Below are 7,551 nucleotides of genomic sequence, written 5' to 3'. Positions count from 1 at the left end.
TGCCAAATTAATTAAAATTGTATAGTCAGTTATATATATAATGAGATCTTATATTTGATAAATTTTTATGCAACTGAATGATGATAAAAGTTTGGTTTAGTGTGAATTAAGAGTCAGAAAATATGAGCACAGTGTAATGTAAATGTAAATGAATTAAATTAATTTTGGGAACATTTTGGAGTTGGGAGAATGACAGGCTTAATTTAGTGTACACATTTGAATAATGAGTTTAGAGATGAAAAAGGACCTTAGAGTTATAGAGTTTAAGCTTTAATTTTGTATTTAGGGAAACCATGCCCCAGAAAGCTTAAATGATTTCCTAGGATCACACAGAAAGTGTCTGAAGGAAGATTTAAGCATGAGTCTTCTGGCTTCCAACTCCAATACTCTATGACACCATTTGTGCTCCTTAAAAATATAAAAATGGCTAAAATTATGTCTCAACATAGGCAAATACAATAATGAACATGAAATGATTTTCATATGAAGATAAGCAAAAGTTAGGACTCTCATTTGGAAACATACAAACCAAGAAGGGATAGAACTAAAGTCATGAAGAATACACATGAAATGAAATTAAGTCAACAAGTCCTCAAATTATATGACAACCAGATAATAAATCCCATCACAGAGACAGTAGCTCCAATCCTAGAGACATTAGATAGCCAAAAGTCAAGAGATTTAAGGAATTTCAGGCTCAGCTGGAAGTTTCTTATTCTCCTCAGCAATATACTAGCTCTTTCTCCTAACATAGCCTTGGAGGAAATAAAAAAAAAAAAATGAGTTATTCCACTAACCCAGTGGATTAATACCTTTTAATGAGCTATTTTTTTTTTTTTTTAAGTGAGAGCAGGCCATTGTAGGATAGGCTAAGCCAGGAACTCTCAGATTAATTTGCAAAAAGGTGAGATTTGGCTTCAAGTCTTAATTGGTACAACTATTTCCTCAAAGGAGTAATCCTGTGGTGGTCTGACCTTAGCCACCGTTATTTTCATCCTCTTGATAATTTTCATCTTCATCCTGCCATTTTGGCTTACCTGTTCTGGTGAAGCCTGCTTATTTTTTCTACCTATATTCCTTTACTGTATGACCCTAATCTAGTCTAACCCTAACTCTGATTAGCCTGCTTTAATTCTCAGTTCATGATTTTCTCATATTAGATTAGTTGATCTCCAAGGTTCTTGTCAGTTCTCAATCCTATATTTCAAGCTTGCTTGGTTCAATCTTCCAGCTCAGAAAAGGATTCCCAAATTTTCTTGTTTCCTGCTTGCTAGCCTCATCCATGGGTCAGAGGCCTTTCTTGCTCTTTCCCAGTCAGGGGCAGTCCAGGATATTCATCTGCCAATCTGAGCTGCTTTATCTTTATTTATGTTAGAAATTTGGGTACCTTCCCAAAGTAAGTCATTTTAAATTTGAATTCCCCTAATTTTCCTGATATTTCTCTAATATTATGGTTCTGTCAGATTACACTTGGGGAGGACCAAACATGAATTATCTCTGCTCAGGCACATTATAATGATTAGAATTTATTTCATAGCTAAACTGTGACTAGAACCATGTTTCATGTCATTTTACCTTTTGTCTATCATTTCTGTTTGGGAGATATATTCTTCATTAATCCCTTAATCTTTACATAATTATCAATTTTTTGTGTGTAAATGCCAAGGTTAGAGAGCTGCTAAGTGAAATCTAATTATTAAAAATGAACAGGTTTACTTGTAAATCAAGAGATTTCATTTTATTTGTGTCTAACAATATTTACATGTAATTGTCAGAATCTAATTACAGGGCCAAGATCCCTAGGCTAGGGAAGGGCAGATTACATGATCAGACCTGTGCTTAAGATCATTTTGACAGATGTGTGAGGGAAGGACTTGAGTGGGAGAGAAGACTAAATTTTTATTAGTTCAAATGATGATAAATCATCAATTTTATTATTATATTTGTTTGGATTTCTTAAATTACTCAGATAAAAATCTTACTGTTGTATTACAATGACATTCTTTCCTATACTCTAGTGTACTAGAATAACAATACCTAACACTTATATGGTCCTTTCCACTTTTTCTCTCTTTGACCCCCACTTCTGTATGTAAGAAGTATAAATAATTTTCATAGGTAAGGAAGTTGAAACTAACAAAAGTTGTTATTTGCATAAAGAACTAAAAAAAAAAAAATCAGAATCAGAAGACCCAGTTTCAAAACTGGGTCTTCTGATTCTGATTTTTTCTTTTTTTTTTTTTGCTGAAACAATTGGGATTAAGTAACTTGCCCAGGGTCACAGAAATAGGAAGTGTTAAGTGTCTGAGGCCAAATTTGAACTCGGGTCCTTCTGACTTCAGGCTGGTGCTCTATCCACCGGGCCACCTAGCTCCCCCTTGATTCTGATTTTTAAAAACTAAAATAATCATAGTCAGTCAGACACTAAACAATTATTAATTATCCATTGTGTGCAAAGCACTGGGGAATTTTTAAAAGGGCAAAAAGTAGACCTTGCTCTCAAGGAGGCGATAGTCTAATGAGGAGAAAACAGCTACTTACAAGCAAGGTATATACAGGATAAATTGGGGATGATCAACAGAGGGAAGGCAGTAAGATTAAAGAGGACTGGAAACATCAATTAGGGAATGGTTGAATAAGTTATGATAAATGAATCTAATGTGTTGGTGTTTTTGTTCTTTAAAATAATAATAGTTCTCTCTGGGAGAAAGCAGGTTTTTCAGGGAGGTTTTCTGGAGGCAGCTTTAGTTTCAGTTGCAAGTAAATAATCACCCAAAATGCAGCCAGCTGGTAAAAATACAAACGTTTATTTTCTCCTTCCAAAATAGCCCAGTTAGTTGAGGCCTGTCTCTCTGCTTGGTTCTAAGAGCTCCCTCCGAATGTCTCCAAATCCAAATGTTTGTCCTTCAGACTCCAGCCAGCACCAAGGTGGAAGATGCAATGAATCTCTCTTGCCTTCAAGAGAGAGGGCTTATAGGCTTCTTCCCAGAGTGCTCCTCTCCGACCCCAGTCAATGTTCCGGAATAAGTCTCTTGAGTGGCTCACTGGAGTTGTATTTATGCTGAGTGTAAAAGGCTGACTCCGCCTTCTGGAGGCAGGAATTAAGGGAGGTGTGAATTCAGATATCTCTTTCTAAACCCTGAAATCTCCCAAACATGTGAACTCCAATGAGTATTTAAATATTTCTTGCTTCTATGAGCTCTCTAAAGGTGTGAACACAAGCATCGTTTCTATCAGTTGTACTTAGTACCTTGTTTCAAGTTCTGGCCCAAAATGTCTCCTTCTAAGATCAAATCAATGATAACCCTAACCATTAGATAATTATTGTCTCTATCAATTCTAATGGCTTAACAGTTTGTAAAGATTCCAACAATAATGGAATATTATTTTATAAGAAAAAGATTCAGTAAAAAATGATGAGCTGGCTGATTTCAGAAAAGCTTGAAAAAACTTACATTAACTGATGCTAAGTGAAGTGAGTAGAATCAAGAGAACATGGTAGACAGCAACAACAAGATTATGTAATGATCAACTGTGATGTGCTTTTCAACAATGAGGTGATAGAGGCAATTCCAATAGACTTATGATAGTCAAAAGAGCCCTCCACATCCAGAGAGAACTTTGGAGACTGAATGTGTATCACAGAATAGTATTTTCACCTTTGTTGTTGTTGTTGTTGTTGTTGTTGTTGTTGTTGTTCATTTGCTTTTTTTTTCTTTTTCTTTTCCACTTTTCATCTGATTTTTCTTGTGCAACTTGATAAATGTGGAAATCTGTTTAGAAGAATTGCACATTGGATTACTTGCTGTCTAGAGGAAGAGGAGTGGGGAGGGAGAAAAATTTGAAACACAAGGTTTTGCAAGGGTGAGTGTTGAAAATTCTCTTTACATGTATTTTGAGAAATAAAAAGCTATTATTAAAATTATTATTTATAAAAAAAAAGGTCTCGCTTCTCTCCCCCCCCCCCAAAAAAAAAAGAGAACTGGGAAATAATTTTTGCAGATGGGGGAACATTTCCTAAGACTTGAAGGAAGTCAAGGAAGTTCAGAGCTAAAAATGAGGAGGAAGAGAGTTCCAAAGATGGGGGATATATCCAGTGTAAGGAGTGTCTTGTTAAGGAATGACAAGAAAGCCAGTGTTACTGGATTTTGGAGCACGTAGTGAGCAGGGAGGGAGGGAGGAGTAAGGTATAAGAAGACAGGAAAGGCCAGGAAAGGTCAGGTTATGATGGTAGAAGCCAAACAAGATTTTCTACTTGATCCTGGAGCTAAGAAGGAGAGACTGGATGGGATGGAGTGGGCTAGGGAAGGGCAGATTACATGGTCAGACCTGTGCTTAAGATCATTTTGACAGATGTGTGAGGGAAGGACTTGAGTGGGAGAGAAGACAAGCAGAAAGCTTTTGCAATAATCCTGGCATGAGTGATTAATTAGGGTCTGCACCATCATAATGGTAGTATCAGAGGAAAGAAGAGGGCCTTCTTTGTAGTGGCCAGAAACTGGAAACTGAGTGGATGCCCATCAGTTGGAGAATGGCTGAATAAATTGTGGTATATGAATATTATGGAATATTATTATTCTGTAAAAAATGACCAACAGGATGATTTCAGAAAGGCCTGGAGAGATTTACACGAACTGATGCCAAGTGAAATGAGCAGGGCCAGGAGATCATTATACACTTCAACAACAATACTATATGATGACCAGTTCTGATGGACCTGGCCATCCTCAGCAATGAGATCAACCAAATCAGTTCCAGTAGAGCAGTAATGAACTGAACCAGCTACGCCCAGCGAAAGAACTCTGGGAGATGACTAAGAACCATTACATTGAATTCCCAATCCCTATATTTTTGCCCACCTGCATTTTGGATTTCCTTCACAGGCTAATTGTACAATATTTCAGAGTCTGATTCTTTTTGTACAGCAAAATAATGGTTTGGTCATGTATACTTATTGTGTATTTAATTTATACTTTAATATATTTAACATATATTGGTCATCTTGCCATCTGGGGGAGGGGGTGGGGGGAAGGAGGGGAAAAATTGGAACAAAAGGTTTGGCAATTGTCAATGCTGTAAAGTTACCCATACATATAACCTGTAAATAAAAGGCTATTTAAAAAAAAGAAAGAAAGAAGAGGACTTATAAATGAGAGATGTTACAAAGGTAAAAACCACAGAATTTGACAACTGATTGGGTATGGAAAATGAGGAATCACAGATGACAGAAAGGTTATAAACTCCAGTACTGTAGCCTTTGAGGGAGTGAGTCTGGGTGACAGAGAAGATGATGGTGCTCTTTTATAGTAATAGGAAATTTTGAGGGTAGAAAATAATGAGTTCAGCTTTGGACATGTTGAATTTAAGATGTCTACAGGACAAACTGTTTGAAATGTCCACTAGACAGATTTTGAGACTAGAAGTTATGAGAGAAGCTAAGGCTGGACAAATGAATCTGAGAATTATTTGTACTGAGATAATTCAATCTATGGGAACTGACAAGATTATCAATATAAGTGAAATAATATAGGAGGATAATAGGAAAGGAGAAGAGATGAGGGGATGGGATGCAAGGGCAGGGAAGAGAAGAGAGGAGAGGAAAAAAGATAAGAGAAAAGGAGGGAAGGAGAAGAAAGGGGCCAAGAAGAGAGGAGAAAAGAGGAGACGAGAGAAGAGAGGAGGGAAAAAAAGGAGGAGGAAGAAGAGAAGGAGGAGAAAGAGGAAGAGAAGAAAAAGAAGAAAAGAAGAAGAAAGAAGAAGAGGAGGAGGAGGAGGAGGAGGAGGAGTGCTGATAGTAGTAGTAGTAATAGTAGTAGTAGTAGTAGTAGTAGTAGTAGTAGTAGTAGTAGTAGTAGTAGTAGTAGTAGTAGTAGAGGAGGAGGAGGAGGAGGAAGAGGAAGAGGAGAAAGAGGAGAAGGAGGAGGAGGAGGAGGAGGAGTAAGTAGTACTAGTAATCCATAAATAAGATAGATAAGATAGTTAGGAGGAGAACTCAAAGAGAGCAGTGTCATTAAAATCACATTTTAGAATAAAATTTTTTCTAATTTCTAATTTGGAATTTAGATCAGATCAATACTTTGAAACTTGTTTCAAAAGTTTCATTCAATCAAGACCAATTCAACTAGGTATATAAATCATTTGCTGATTTGCAGAATCATTGGTATAATCATGGGGCATGATCCACTACAACTCATTTTATAGAGAAAGAAACTGAGGCAAAGTATGGAATATTATATCTGAAGTATAGCATTCATTATGTTTGACATTTGTTAGAAAAACTGTGACTTAACATATCAACATTCTGTAAGCATTGATAGTTTTCTAATCTGTTGATCTAGAGAATTAACATTACTATTATGAATAATACATGTGTGTAATACATTACACTAAAGTCTTGGTGTAAAATTGGTTTTGTCATGAATAATAATGTTGGGACCTTTTGAAACTTGATTTTATATCTTTCCATTTGCTAGGACAGAAATAAAGACTCAGTGCTTAGTTCATCTACAGAGGTAAAATTAAGACTGTTGTAAATGTAATTTCTTTATTGCTATGTAAATTTAGTATTTTCTTTAATCTCTACAGGAAAACAAGGTCTAGAAATCCAGCTAGATATCTACTAAGTTAAATTCCCCATGGACTAGGGTGATTAGTATCCTAGAATGCCAGACTGGAATTCAGAATAAGGTAGACCTCTTGAATGCACTAACCAGAGCCAACAGAATGGAATTCCTTAAGAATATGGCTTTGATTGTTGAACATAGAGTCATAGACAGGAATTGGAATATCTGGATTCTGATTCCAAGTTTTCCAGTTAAGAACTATGTGACAATGAAGGATGAACAACAACAATAAGATGTGACCTTGGATAAATGATGGCTCTTCTTTGTATTCCAGTTTCTTTATCTATAAAATAAAAGGATAAAAACTATTTCCAGATAATATTAATAAAATATAAGCTTCTTGAGGGCAAGGACTGTTTCTGTGGTTTATCTCTGTATCTTCAATGCCTAGTTTGCATATCAGTGGCACTTAGTGTTTGTTAAATTGATATGAATCTCTTCCAGATCTAATATTGTGTTTATATTCATATAGATGTATAGGCATATGTAATAAATTTATGGAATACAAAATGGGAAACAATAGACAGTGTACAAATACAGAAAAAAGGAGATCTGAGGGTCTTAAAAAGGTCTTTAAAAAACTGAATGTGGCAGCAAAAATAAAATCAGATACCAACCAAAAAGTTAAGAGTGTCCAAGATAGCTTCTAATTGGAATTGGGAATTTTATGCTGGTATCCATCACTCAGAAAGTAATTGGGGGATTTTTTTTTCCCCCTTCAAAGGCTGCAGCACTGGAGTTCACAATCTTTCTGCCTTTCATGGAATATTGTGTTGGCATACCATTTTTTCTCAGCCCTATCCATCGATGCCAGTCACATGCATCTCATGATGATTGCATAAGCATTGAGCCAGGTTGAATTCAGCTCAATGATTTGTTTTTTTCTACTCTCAGGTTACAAACTATAGGCCAATTAGAGACAGCAGTG

Source organism: Sarcophilus harrisii, chromosome 3 (genome assembly GCF_902635505.1).
Source record: "Sarcophilus harrisii chromosome 3, mSarHar1.11, whole genome shotgun sequence".
NCBI lineage: Eukaryota > Metazoa > Chordata > Mammalia > Dasyuromorphia > Dasyuridae > Sarcophilus > Sarcophilus harrisii.
The sequence above is the reverse complement of the archived record's forward strand: the minus strand, read 5'-3'. Positions refer to the sequence as shown.